Genomic DNA, 14,766 nt, shown 5'->3' with positions numbered 1-14,766 from the left:
GAGTCTGGCGGCTGGATTGTACTGAGCTCGCCAGGCTCTTTCCGCCACCTTGCACTGCCTGCGAGAGGCAAGTAGCGCACCATGGAGCAGAAACCCGTTTGGGTAATGGACGAGGAGCCGTCAAGGGGGCCAGGTCATTCAACCTGTCCACAAACCAGGCCTGCAAGGACTCCAAGTCCCTGTCCAAAACCCCCGTAAAAGGGCAAGGATGTTCGCATAGTGCCTGGGACAACATTTCAGGGGTCACCCGGTGAAATGCCCTAGTCGCTGATCCCAGCTGCCTCGGGGCACTACTCAGGGGTTTCTTATTGGCCAGTATGTAAAAATTAATCAGACGGTGGTCAGTCCATAGGACCGGCAGAAGTGCCATTACCTCTATGGGGGAGGTAGAAAAGACCTGATCCAAAGTATGGCCTTTGTCATGTGTTGGTTCAAAGAGGAAGGGGGCTAAGCCCAGAGGAGCAGTGATATCAGATAGTCTAGTCACGTCTGGGTCCAAAGCATCGTCCATGTGAAAATTAAAGTCACCAGCCAAAATGCAATGGTCCGCTCTCAAGGCCAGCGCTGACATAGCAGACTGGAGCTCTTCGAAAAAAGTACCTGCTGGACCAGGGGGTCTGTATACTAACAGCCCTTTAACTGACTGATGCGGCGCCAAAGATAGAGAAAAGGCAAAGGATTCAGACCCTTTGATAGCCTCAGTAGGAATGATAGAACATCCAACGGAATTCTTCACCAAGAGTGCTACGCCGTGCCCCTTCCTTCCGGTCTATCCTGCCTATAGATGCTGTATTCTGGCGGGATCGCAGAGGCGATATCCGGGTTGGAAGAAACTCCAAGCCAGGTCTCTGTAAGCATCAGGCACACCGGTTTTTCCGTAGTCAAGAGGTCCAAGAGCTCCTCGGTGTGACTGCGCACTGACCTGGTGTTTAATAGCATACATAGATGCTTCACAGAAGCCACCTCCCGAAGAGGGGGTGTCCGTGGAAAAATGCCTGGCGACCAGCCACAACCCGGGCATCTACTCTTGCCCCTATAGCGACCAGGGAATACCTTAAAGCAACCACACAATACCTTTTGTAAGGACCGCAGTTGCGAAGATGTATAGCAGACCATGATAGCTCCAGGAGAAATCGGTCAGCCAAATCCAGGCCTCCCGCCGCTCCGACCGCCTCCGGGACGCTGACGGGCGCAGACGGGCAGGACTCCGGCACAGCGAGGCACGCCCGCTGCGCAGGTCCGCTGCGCGGAGAAGCGAGCTTTAAATAGCAGTCCCTCTGGACATCCGGCGCGCTAGACCGCTCAGTGTAGTTGTTCCTCGTGCTGACACCACTTCAAGATGGCGCCCGTTCTCACCCCACCACCCAGAACCGGGAACCGGACCCGCAAAATGTGGTGAATACCGATTATGATGCAGGTAAGAGGGCCCTAGATACTGCCAGCTAAAAGCAGGGGTTTAAACAACAGAAAACAAATAAAATACGAAAAAGGGAACGTTTAAAAAAAAAGCGCGATAATGCAGCGCCGAGCGTTTGCGCAGCCTTCAAGTGTCTAAGTTACATTGCTGCAAGTGTAGTAAATAGCAAATAATCTGTTTAGTGGATGCATCCAGAGGGTTGATGTGATTACCGTTACAGTATACAGCAAACCTTTTCCATTTTGCTGCATAGCATGCTCCGGTGGTAGGACGTCTTGCTTGTTTAATGATTTCCATACATTCTGGAGGTACATCTAGATATCCAAACTCTATGACCTCAGGAGCCAGATCGCTAGGTTCAGTTGTTTGGGATCTGGGTGCATTATTTCTCCATGGCTCTGTGTAAGGTGCATGGGTAATAATTTTAGCTTTTGATGTGGCACCTGTGAGAGTAGCAGTAGCGTGGTGAACCACGGCTGTCTTGCCCACGTGGGTGCTACTAGTATCATTGTCATGGAATGCTGTTGCAGTTTCCGAACCACTAATGGAATTAGTGGGAGAGGGGGAAAAGCGTAAGCAAATTTGTTGGACCAATTTATCCATAGTGCATTGCCCTGGGACCGGTGGTGTGGGTACCTGGATGCGAAGTTTTGGCATTTTGCGTTCTGATGAGTGGCAAACAGATTTATCTCTGGTTGCCCCCATCTTTGGAAGAATGGTTGCAGTATCTGGTTGTGCAGCTCCCATTCGTGTACTTGTTCGGACTCTCTGCTTAGGATGTCTGCTATCTGATTTTGAACTCCTGGTATGTGTTCTGCTAACAGATAGATCTTTTGAGGAATGGCCCATCTCCAAATGTCCTGTGCTAGTCTGGATAGTTGGAGAGAGTGTGTCCCCCCCTGTTTTTGAATAAAATACATTGCAGTCATGTTGTCTGTTCGGATTAGGACTGCCTTGTTGGTTATTTGCCTTTGGAAACCTTTTAATGCTAGAAATACTGCTAGTAGTTCCAAGTAATTGATGTGCAGTCTCTTTTGCTGCACACTCCATTTTCCCTGTACTGTGTATTTGTCCATATGTGCTCCCCATCCGGTGAGCGATGCGTCCGCTGTCAGTACCACTTGTGGAATCTGTTCTAGGAACGACCGTCCCTTGGAAATGTTTGTTGTGTTCCACCACTTCAGAGAGCGATGCGTACGGTTGTCTACCAACACCAGATCTGTAATCTGACCTTGAGCCTGATTCCACTGTGTCGCTAGACACTCCTGTAGTGGACGCATTTGTAGTCTGGCATATGGTATTAGCAGTATGCAGGAGGACATCATGCCTAACAGCTGCATAAACACTCGTGCTGGTAGTGAGTGTTGTGGTTGAAATCTTTGTATCAGCGTGACCATTGTTTGTATCCTGATTGGATTGGGGTATGCTTTGGCTCTTTCTGTGTCTATAGTAGCCCCTAGGAATTGTTGAATCTTGCTTGGTTGTAGGTGGGATTTTTTGTAGTTCACCGTAAACCCTAGGTGGTGCAGCAATTGAATGGTCTTATGTGTGTTGTGAAGACCTTCTTTTTGCGACTTGGCCTTTATTAGCCAATCGTCCAAGTAAGGGAAGACATGTATTTGTTGTCTTCTTAGGTGTGCTGCAAGCACTGCTAGGCATTTTGTGAACACCCTTGGTGCCGTTGTGACCCCAAACGGAAGGACTTTGAACTGATAATGTTGTCCTTCCACTACAAACCTTGGGTATTTCCTGTGGGCTTTGTGAATTGGGATGTGAAAGTAAGCGTCTTTTAGATCCAGTGTAGAAAGAAAGTCCCCTTTCTTGAGTAAAGGAAGTACTTGTTGGAGCGTGACCATGTGGAAATGTTCCGAGTTTATGTATGCATTGAGAGGTCTGAGGTCTAAGATTGGCCTTAGAGACCTGTCTTTTTGGGGGATTAGGAAGTATAGAGAGTATACTCCTGTCCCTTGTTGATGTTTTGGAACCTTCTCTATGGCATGCTTTTGTAGCAGTGATAGTACTTCCTGTTTTAACAATGTCAGATGGTCTTGACTCATTGGACGCTGTCTGGGGGGGATGTTTGGTGGGGTAGCTGTAAGTTCTAGGCAATAACCATGTTGGATAATTTGTCTCACCCACTTGTCTGATGTGATGTTTTCCCAGACAGGTAGGAACTGTGATAGACGTCCCCCGACCGGTGTTATGTGGTCTGGGGGAAGTTGTATTAAGTCACTGTTTTGGGGTTGGGGAGTTGCGGTTGTTATTATTTCCGCGACCTCTACCCTTGTTGTTGTTACCTCTGTAACTGCCTCTTGAATTACCTCTGGGTGATGTTGGTGTGAAAGAGGTAGATTGCGGACTTGTTCCTGTACCTTTTGAGCCCCCTCTATAGGTGGATCTACGAAAGGAACCTCTTTGTGTTGGCTGTTGTAATGCTCCCATTGACTTAGCCGTTTTTGTGTCCTTTTTCATCTTTTCTAAAGTCTCATCTGTACCTGAGCCGAAAAGTGTCTTTTGATCAAAAGGTTCATTCAATAAAGATGTTCGTACTTCTTGTTTGAACCCTGAGACCCTAAGCCATGCATGTCTTCTATTCATGATACTGGTGTTGATGGATCTTGCTGCAGTGTCTGCCGCGTCCAAGGCGCACTTAATGGAAGTGTTAGTTATTGTCTTTCCTTCCTGTATAAGCGGATCTGCTCTTTTCTGATGTTCCTTAGGAAGATGTGTGATGAGCTTTTCTAACTCATCATAATGCGCCCTATCATAGCGTGCAAGTAGCGCTTGTGTATTGGCTATGCTCCAGCTGTTTGCCGCTTGTGATGCTACTCTTTTGCCTGATGCATCAATTAACTTTGACTCCTTATCAGGTGGAGGGGCTTCTCCCGTAGATAATGAGTTCGCTCTTTTGCGAGCGTTTGTAACTACAAGCGAGTCCAGAGGTACCTGTCCCCTGATAAATATTGGGTCCTTTGGAGCTGCCTTATATTTTTTATCAATTCTTGGGTTTAACACCCTAGCCCTCACTGGGTCTTTGAATAGGTCTGCTGTGTGACTGAGAAGGCCCTTCAGCATAGGTAGAGTGCCTGATGTTCTTTGTGCAGTAGGTAGTGTTTCTAATAGGAAATCCTCTACTTGACGTTCTGTATGTAGATCTACCTTATGATATTTTGCTGCCCTATTAATCAGCTGTACAAAACCTGTGTTATCATCAGGTGGTGAAGGTTTTGAGGGATATAAATTTGGGTCGTCATCATCTGACCCTGCATCATAATTCTCCCATGGGTCTTCCTCATCTGGGATAGTGTCATCATCCCCATGATGTTCTCCCTCCCCTGTATCACTGTCTACATCTGTTTGAGGTGTAGATGGTCTTGGTGTAGAAGGTGGAGGAATAGTTGGCATAGTGTGAGGAATAGGAGAAGAGGGTGTGACTCTAGGCCGAGGAGAAGGAGGAGGAGTTGTATTTGTCCCCATTGTTCTCTTCTTAGTATGAAGTGCTTTGTCATCTAGCTGTTCATTCTTCCTCTTTTTCGGTGATTTTGTCACTACTTTGCCAGTTTGTGGATCGATAAACAAAGTTTTTTGTTTTGGATCTGTTTGCTGCTCCTGTGTCGGTACCGAAGTTTTTGGTTCCGAAAGGTGCCTTTGCTTTCGATCGTCAATGTTCGGTGTTTTCGGCAACGAGGATGTGCTCGATTCCGATTTTTTCGGTGTCGAGTGAGTCTTCGCCGTCGAAGCATGTTTCGGTTTCGACATGGAATGTTTCAATGTTGAGCTTTCCCTTGCATGAAGCTTCGGTGTCGATGTCGACCGTTTCTCGGATCCGACATGGTGGGAGACCGAGAGTTTCGGTTTCTGTTTCGGTTTCGTTGCCGGGCCCGAATGCGGGGCGTCGGAAACTTTTTTCAGCGGTTTGACCGGGCTCGAAGGCGGGGTCGTTACCGCACGGGGTCGGTTTTTTGGTAAGGGGACGTCGTCACTCACGGTTTGTTGAACGTTGAATTCCTCGACATCCGACTCGTCCACTTACGACCCCGACTGTTCTTCATGATCCTCTTCCTCTTCGAGGTGCTGGTCTTCGAACAGCTTCGGGATTGCCTCCGACTGCATTCTCGAAACCTCGTGTCTTCGAGCTCGACGGTTTCTAATTGTAGACTTGGAGGAGAATGCTGCACAGGCTTCGCAGTCCCTGGATTCGTGTTCAGGTGATAGACAGAGGTTGCACACCTCGTGTAGGTCCTTGTGTGGGAACTTAGCACCACACGTTGGACATTTCTTAAATGGAGTCCTTTCCATGGACTCCGGGCTTGACCACGTCGAGAAAGGCCTCTCTTTCGTCAACGTAGACCTAAGTTTTCCTTTGATGTTGGAGTTGAAACGCGTCGGAATGGAAATGAAATCACGTTCGATAACAATACCGTTGAATTGGAAAGGGAATACGTGCCGAAATCACTTCTTCCTGATGTCGATCTGGAGTGCTTCGATCCTCATCCGAACCCGATGGCGGAAAAAAAAAATCTAAGGATGGAGCCGATGCCCATGCGCACTAGCAACCAAAGGAGGAGTCACCAATCTACAAAAGACTCTCCAAGAGAAAAACAAGTGCAATCATCCGAGCCCAACACCAGATGGCGATCTATTCATAATGTACCATCTGCAGCCCATATGCCTCGAACGTAATGTTTTTCTAAAGGGCGTTAATGCCGAGACGCCTTAGTGCTAGAGCACAAGTTACTTACCTTCGGTAACGATATATCTGTAAGAAACAGTAGTCAGTATTAGATTCCTTACCTTAGAATATTCCCAGGTGTCAGACTGGATCCGGAAACTTTTGCGTAGCAGTAACCTTGCGAGCCGGTAGGCGTCGTCTGCGGCTCAGCGTCAGTCGGCAGCGGCGCCGGGATGACGTTGCCGGAGTACTTAGCGCCCTCGCGCTCCGACATCTGTTCTTATACACAGCTTTTCCGCACCAAAAACGCAGAGCCATGATCAAAACCAACACTGGTGCCATGAAACTCGGGCCCTAAAAGAGGGATGACCTTAATCCTAGATATCGGTTCGCAGAACGGGGAGGATGGGTGGGGTGGTAAGGAATCTAATATACTAACTACTGTTTCTTACAGATATATCGTTACCGAAGGTAAGTAACTTGTGCATCTGAAAGAAACATGTTAGTTTCAAATACTTTACCTTAGAATAGATACCCCACCAATACCAACCCCGGTGGTGGGCATGCGAACCAATAATCACACCAGAAAGTCCTGGAGGATGGAACGGCCAAAGAAGCCATCCCTCCGGACTTGGCTGTCCAGGCAGTAGTGTCTTGCGAACGTGTGCAGCGAGGCCCACGTAGCTGCCTGACAAATATCCTGCAAGGGGACTCCCCGGCCCAGGGCAGTAGTAGCCGCTGTGGCCCGAGTGGAATGTGCCCTCAGTCCAACAGGAGGCTCCTTCTTAGCCAAAGAGTAGCATGCCTTGATGCACAACAAGACCCACCGAGAGATGGTCCGTTTCTACACCGCCCGCCCCTTCTTAGCGCCCACGTAATCAACCAAGAGTTGGTCATCCACCCGGAACTGGCGCGTGCGATCCAGATAGCTCACGTTTTGGGTCCAGACGGTGGAGCCGCCCTTCCTCTTTAGATGCGGAGGCGGAAAGAAGGTGGGCTAGGTGATGGACTGCCCGATGTGGAAGGCTGTGACTACCTTGGGCAGGAAAGAGGGTCTTGTCCGCAACACAACCTTGTCCGGATGGACAGAAAGGAAAGGAGGCTTGGATGAAAGAGCCTGGAGCTCGCTCACTCACTCTCCTTGCAGAGGTGATGGCAACCAGGAAAACAGTCTTAAGGGTAAGAAGACGTAGAGGACAGTTGTGAAGTGGCTCGAAGGGAGCGCACATCAGGAAAGTAAGTACAAGGTTCAAGTCCCACTGAGGCATCACGAAAGGAACAGGGGAGAACATATGAGTGATGCCCTTTAAGAATCTGTTTGTTACGACTCCACTTGGAGGGAGGAGCCAAGCTCGACATCGAGATGACCGCACGTTAGCTCGGCTCCGCTGTCCTGCCTGCCTAAACTCGAATATCCTGTCACTCATCCTACCCAAAAAGGACAACAACTTATATGCAAAGCTCCGCAGACACTTACCATCCATCCTGGTGGATCCGGCGCTCAGTGGATCCGCAGCGGCGTCTTCCCGGACAGTGCGGCCTCTCCGGGGTTGAGACCGGGGCCTCGCCCTTAGCGAGTTGCCGGCGAGACGGTGTCGGCGGCGGCCTTGGGTGGAGGATTGGGGCCGGCCGGAAGATGCCGATGTGCGAAGAGCCCGGAGGCAAATGAACGTGCCTGGGACTACCGTCCGGTACTCCAGAGGTGGTGTGCGGAAAGTTGTGGGTGAGGGACGCCGTGTTGGTGGCTCCCCCCTTTGTTGCCGCCCGGCCGTACCGGACTCCATCGCTCGGTGGCGGAGAGTGATCCTAGCGGAGTGGTGTCGCCGGCAGGTCCCCCTCTTTTGGTGGTCATCATTTTAGCGCTGTGGGTGCGGTTTGTGCGCTTGAGGAGGATCCCGCCGGGGCCCTACTGCTGAGCCCACCCCTGGAGATGATTCCGAAGAGACGGCGCAATTGTCGCAAAATGGCGGCTGGTACCATGTCCTGTGTAACGTCCCGGGATGCCGATTCTTTGCCCTTGTGCTCCGCTTGGACCTGCACTGGTGAGCTCGAACCCACGATTGGCGACGTCCTGCAAGCGTTGAAGAATTGGAAATTGACCATGGCCCAGGACTCTTGTGTACAGGGCGATGTGATGGCCGCCATTGCTCCCGGGTCGTCTATTGAGGACGCAGATGGGCCCGAGGTGGTCGTTGACTGTTTCCCGCTTTCTGGTTGGGGTAGCGAGGATCCGATATGTGAGCGGGTAGAACCGCTGGTGATCATTGACACTGGTATACACGACTGCCGTGAACAGCTCCTGCATTGCAATCGGCAGAGGAGGTCCCATGGGTTGCTCCCATTGATCGTCCAGCGACTTTTCCACGGCCTTTTCTCATCGCCATGTTTTATGCCCACTGGATCGACGCACATCGTGAAGTTGGCTAAGAAAGGACTAGGATGAATCCAGTTCTTACTTCGGAGGACTACTAATCGGTGAACTGAGTTATGGACTGCCCCAAATTGTGATACTTTGTTGATTTCTTCATATTTACGTATAACTGAACACTTGCCAGTTTCGTTTTGGGCCACACTCATGGTTTGTGTGGGCGGGGGCCGCGTCATCTGCTACATGGTTCCTCTCCCCAGGCTTTCCTTTTTTCTCTTTCTTTTTCCTTTCTCTATATCATCTCATCTATATTTCGAGTTCATAATTAGGGCGACAGGCACGCTGCTGGGGGGGGGGGGGGTAGGCTGTAGCCTTCTGCAGGGTGGGGCGGGTGGATTAGGGTCTGTTAGATAGTTCTTTGTTTCTATGGCTCTTTTGTGTCCTTTTCTTGGGTCTCCACGACTGTGCGTAATCCCGCGGGGTGGGTTATTGGGGGGGGAGGAATAGGTATTATATGTAATACAGTACCCATGGCCCTGTTTATCCTGAATTAGTTGCTTCGCCCCCAAGCACGTTCGCTATTTGTATTATTGATCGCCATTACCACCGTGGGGCGGGTACAGTAACGTGGGGTCCCCCTACTTCCCTTTTTCCGTAGTACTTTTGTTTTCTTATTTCTCAGGTTGGGTTGTATAATGATTGCAACTTATCTGTTTCCCTGATGGTTTTTATTATTACGGAAACGCTGTTCAGTTTGTCTCCAAAGGAGTGTCCCGGCGCTTTGTGCTCCAGACCCAGGGAAGGAGACAGGTAAAACATAACAGAAACAAAAAGAAAGGCAGAACCAAAGGATAAGACTAAAAAAACTCTAGCCAGTAAAAAGCCAGGTCTTTAAACCCTTCCTAAAAGCGAGTAAGTTGGATGTGGACCGCAAAGACAGGGGTAAAGAGTTCCACAACTGAGGGGCCAGCAGCCTGAAAGACCGTCCTCCAATACGGGCTTTCTTTATACGGGGGACTACAGCTTTTTTAATGCTTTTTGGCTGTACTGCTTTGATACAGTTGGTTTGTTCCCCGCCACGAACACCAGGTTGCTACCTACACAACTGATCCTTTATTCTTTTAATATATAAAAATTAACCTCCTTTGATCCTATGTCGAGTGGTTCCAGTTAGTTAGTATCATTGACTTGCAGCTTTGGGTAATATCGTCTAACCACTCCGTGCCTTTAACTGATAATGGTGCTTTCCAGTTTTGTTCCGTGGCCGGCCCCCGGGTGTAGGCCCGTATTTGTATGCATCCATTTCCTCAAATAAAGGTTTAAAAAAAAAAAAAAAAGAATCTGTTAACAACCGGGGACTTGAACAAAGAAGGCTGATCAGGTAGCCTTAAGAAGGCAGAAAGGGCAGAAAGATAGCCCTTGATAGTGCCCAGAGCAGAGCCCTGCTGGGCAAGAGAAAGAAGGAAGAGAAGAACCTCAGAAAGAGGGGCAGAAAGGGGATCCACAGCCTTTGCTGTGCACCATGCCACAAACTTGTTCCACTTGTATACCGACTTTGTGGAGGGACGCCTGGCTGCCAGAATTACATCACAAACTTCAGGCGGCAAGTCAAATGGCCTCAACTGTCGCCGCTCAATCTCCAAGCATGGAGGTGGAGACTGGACAGGTTCGGGTGTAGGACCATCACCTGCTGCTGCGACAGAAGGTCCTCCTGAAGAGGCAGACGAATCAGGGGATCGAGAGACATACTGAGTAGCTCGGGATACCAGTATCTTCGTGCCCAGTCCGGGGCCACAAGGATAACTTGGGCCCGGTCGCGCCTGATCTTCAGCACTCTGGGCAGAAGCGGTTTAGGCGGAAAGGCGTACAACAGACGACTGCTCCACTTGCGACGAAAAGCGTCTACGAGCGAGTGCCGACTTGGAAATTCCAACGCGCAGAACTGATGACATTGCGCATTCTCTTCTGTGGCGAATAGATCTAACAAAGGCTCTTCCCACTTCTGAAAGAGGCCTTGCGCCACGTCAGAGTTCAGACGCCATTCGTGATCCATCATGCACCGACGGCCGAGTTAGTCTGCCCTGGCGTAAAGGGAACCTGCCAGGTGTTGAACCACCAGGGTCACGCCCTGATGTTCCAGCCATGTATGTATGTATGAATGTGTGTTCTTATATAGCACTCGACTTATCCTAGGGCATCTCGGCACTTGCCTTGGGAACCCGTCCTGGCTTTTTCCCTGTGAGATAACCCGTACTGGGCATCCCCAAGGTGAAAGCCAGGCATCCCGCCGCGGGGGGCCGTAGTGGAGATTAAGCAAGCTTAATGCCCAGAGTTGCAGAGTGTGAACCCGTGATTAGAGTGGGCACCGAAGCGATAATTATCGAGTCCGTGGACAATTGGGCTCAGGACCCTGCCGCGTCGGGAATTGAACCCTGGTCCAGGGTCTGACCTCTGCTTCAGGGTATGCCTCCTCTAACCAGTGAGCCACACTTCTCCACTAGGCGCAGAGCCTCATGGCATAGGGTCCACGATCCCACCCAGTTTGTTGCAGAACCACATGGCGGTGGTGTTGTCTGTGAATACCTGCACTACACTCCCCTGGACAGAGGGGAGGAATGCCTTCAGTGCAAGCCGTATCGCATGCAGCTCCAGAAGGTTGATATGGAGCTGGTACTCCGCCGGAGACCTTTGATCTCCGCCTCTCCCATGTAGCCTCCCGAGACCTGGAGGGACGCGTCCGTCACAACTATGTGCTCTGGTTGGGGTAGGGAGAGGGATCTGCCGCTGAACCAATCGCGGTCCGTGATCCACTGTCTTGCAGTGCCCTCTGAGATCAAGACATGGTCGGACAAGTTGCCCTGATGCTGGGCCAACTGAAACTTCAGGTTCCACTGCAGAGCCCACATCCGCCACCGGGCGTGATGCACCAGAAGGATGCAAGAGGCCATCAGCCCCAGAGCCAACCTGACCGAGACTCTGGATAACGGCTGAAAGATCGGAATCAGAGCCTGAATATCCAGAACCCGCTGTTCAGGAGGATAAACCAGAAACTGTGCAGAGTCTAGAACCGCTCCGATGAATAGGAGCTTCTGAGAGGGACACAGGTGTGACTTCAGCACATTGATGGAGAACCCCAGCAGGCGCAGGAGGTCGGCCGTAGTCTGGAGGTGGCTGATGACTGTCTGGGGCTAGCCCGCCTTCAACAACCAGTCGTTGAGGTAGTGGAAGACTGAAGACCCTAACCTGCGCAGATGAGCTGTGACCACCGCCATCACTTTCGTGAAAATCCGTGGGGCGCTGGTAAGGCCGAAGGGGAGCACGGTAAACCGAAAGTGCTCGTGGCCTACCGTGAACCGCAGGTTACGCCGGTGGGCCGGCAGGACGGGGATGTGAAAATAAGGGTCCTGCAAGTCCAACGCTACCATTCAGTCTCCAGGGTCCAGGGCAGCTAAGACCTGAACCAGTGTCAGCATCTTGGACTTCTCCTTCCGGAGGAAGCTGTTGACGTTCCGTAGGTCCAAGATAGGGCATTGGCCCCCTTTGCCCTTCTTGGGTACCAGAAAGTAGTGGGAGTAACTAACACATCCTACTTCTGGCCCAGGAACGCCCTCGATGGCCCCCCTTGGCCAAGAATGCAGTAACTTCCTCTTGTAGAAGTTTCAAGTGATCCCCCGGCACGCAGTGGTACTGAGGTGGCATGGCTGGAGGGGACGCCTCGAAGGGGAGGGAGTAGCCCTTTCGGACGATTTACAGCACCCACCTGTCCGATGTGACAGTGCGACAGTGGTGGTAGTGATGGCGGCCCCTGCCCCCCATTGGCGTCACCTGGGCCTGAAAGAACGGACTAGGAGGGTTTTGAGGCGGATGCTGCAGGGGCAGGTGTGGACTGGCCTCGCCGTTGTCCCCGACCGCCGGCACGGTGGTTTCCACGTCCACCACCGCGCTGGATGGTAGTCTGCGGCCCGTGGCTGGCAGGATGTGTGGGGGTGCCCCTTCCTTGGCCATGAAAGGGGCGAAAGGCAGCCGTTACCTGGCGCGTGGCCGAGAGGTCCAAGGACTTGGCCGTAGCCCTGGAGTCCTTAAAGCGCTCAAACGAATGGTCTGCCTGGTTGCCAAAGAGGTGACGACCATCAAACGGCATGTCCATAAGGGTGTTTTGGACATCAGCCTAAAAGTTGGCGGACCTCAACCAGGCGTGGCGACGAATCGCCACCGTCGTTGCCATCGCTCTGCCCTGTGAGTCCGTGGTATCCAGCCCACACCGGATGGTATACCGTGCTGCATCTCGACCCTCCGCAAGGGCTTGAGTGAGTTTAGTCCAGACCTCCTCTGGACATTGTGGCAGCACGTCCGCGGCCGTGTCCCACAGAGAGTGGGTGTAACGGCCCAAGAGGCATGCGGTGTTGACTGACCGCAATCCCAAACTCAGGGAGGAGAATACCTTCTTCCCGTATTGCTCATATCTCTTGGATTCCCGATGGGGGGGAGCCGACGGGAATCCAGTCTGGGAGTTAGAGGCCTGGATGACAAGGCTCTCGCGGGTGGGGTGGGTGGACAGGAAGCAAGGGTCGCCTGGACCAAGTGCCCAGAAGAACGTCTGACAAGGCCTCGTTAAAAGGCAGCAGAGGCTCGGCCTTGGTGAGGTGGTTAGTCCTCACGGCCGCGACGGGGAGCTCAAGGCCCAAGGCCTCGGCAGCCCACGTCCGCACCACACTATAGGCAGCCCCCTCCTCCGTAGCCACGGTAGAAGGGGAGATAAAACCAGTGTCGGGTGAAGTGTCCAGACCACTGGCCTCCCCAAACTCACCTGTACAGTCCGAAAAGACTGACACTCACGACCCCTCCCAATCCCCCTCGTCACCCGTCACCTGGTACTCAGGCTCAAAGGACGGGGTCGGGTCGAAGAAGTAAAAGTCTCCCATCGGCGTAGAGCGCGGCGCCGGACCCGAATCGAGGGTAGTACAGGGGACGGCGTCGTCCTGGGACGCCAAAGGGGGCGACACCCCGGTGGCCGGCGAGGTCGTGAGATCGACCGGCGGCCCTGCGGCGTTGGGACCGAAGTCACGGCACCGGGGCCGAAGCACCCGGCCCGCTAGGGGACCCAGTCGGGGCCGCTTGGCCCGAAGGCGCTGCGGAAGCCGACTGAGGAGTGAGCGACCTCATGGTCACGAGGAAGGCCTCGATCTCCTCCGGGGTTGCGTGCTGCCCAGGGACCGGCGGGTATGGAGCAGGCTGCGACGCCGGCGGCGGCGGAGCCGCGGCGGTGTTGCCGAACCCCCGGCCGCTTCGCTCGAGTGTCGGGGGGAAGTCAGAAGAACGTCGCGCCTCTTCGACTTCTTGTGCCTCTTACCTGAGGATTTCGAGCCCGAAGACCGAAGACGACTCCCGGAGCTGTGGTGACTTCGGCTTCGCGAGCGGTGAGGGGCTGACTGCCGGAGCTCGAGTCGCTTGCAGGACCGCTCCCGTCTAGCTTTGGACGTCAGGGCCCGGCAGTCGGAGCAGGACTTGTTGTCGTGGTCTGGGCCCAGACAGTGAAGACACCGGTGATGGGGGGGTCGGTAACAGACAGTCGGTTGCAATCGACGCAGGGTTTGAACCCGGGCATCCCTACCGGCACCATCGGAGTCGAGAGACTTCGAAAAGATAATAAAAAAGGAGTTACTCAAAAATTAACTAGGGTAAAACTTTTTCCGGATCGGCGCTTGCTGCCGTGGAAAAAAGAAGAACTGAGGTCAGCGCGCGAGGGCGGCGTCTAAGTACTCCGGCGACATCATCCCGGCGCCGACAACGGACGCGGAGCCGCAGACGACGCCTACCGACGCGCAAGGGTACTGCTACGCAAAAGTTTCCGGATCCAGTCTGACGCCTGGGGATATTCTAAGGTAAGGAATCTAATACTAACCTGTTTCTTTCAGATAATGCCATCACTGATCAGGAGAGGAGACTTACTTGACACTAGAGACAAAGAGCCAGGTCTTCAAGGATTTTCTAAAACATAGACTATTTGTTTGAGACCTCAAAGAGAAAGGCATGAAATTCCACAGCTTAAACGCCAAATGGAATAAACTTCTGCCACTCCAATTTGCCTTTTTACTTTTGGAACAGCCATCAACTAGGCGGTAGATCTTAAATCACGTCAAGGGACATATCACCTAAGGGACTTCTGGAAAATGGAAGGTCCAGTTCCGTGCAGAGGCTTATGTACAATGTATAACGCCTTGAACTTTACCCTGTACGGAACAGTTAACCAGTGGAGGTCCCCAATGCTCTTTAATATGGAACTGAATTTTGGAATTTTTAAGAGTAAGC

At 52.1% G+C, this 14,766-nt stretch overlaps 1 protein-coding gene across 1 annotated transcript in view; it reads right to left on the bottom strand.

The window, feature by feature from the left end:
- The window catches only part of ATRN (attractin), a 960,574-nt gene that overhangs the window by 113,073 nt on the left and 832,735 nt on the right, over positions 1 to 14,766 (bottom strand). The window lies entirely within an intron of this gene.

The sequence above is a fragment of the Lissotriton vulgaris genome, chromosome 3_2, assembly GCF_964263255.1.
Source record: "Lissotriton vulgaris chromosome 3_2, aLisVul1.2, whole genome shotgun sequence".
Classification (NCBI taxonomy): Eukaryota; Metazoa; Chordata; class Amphibia; order Caudata; family Salamandridae; genus Lissotriton; species Lissotriton vulgaris.
Note: the sequence above shows the minus strand (reverse complement) of the source record. Positions and strands in the feature narration are given on the sequence as shown.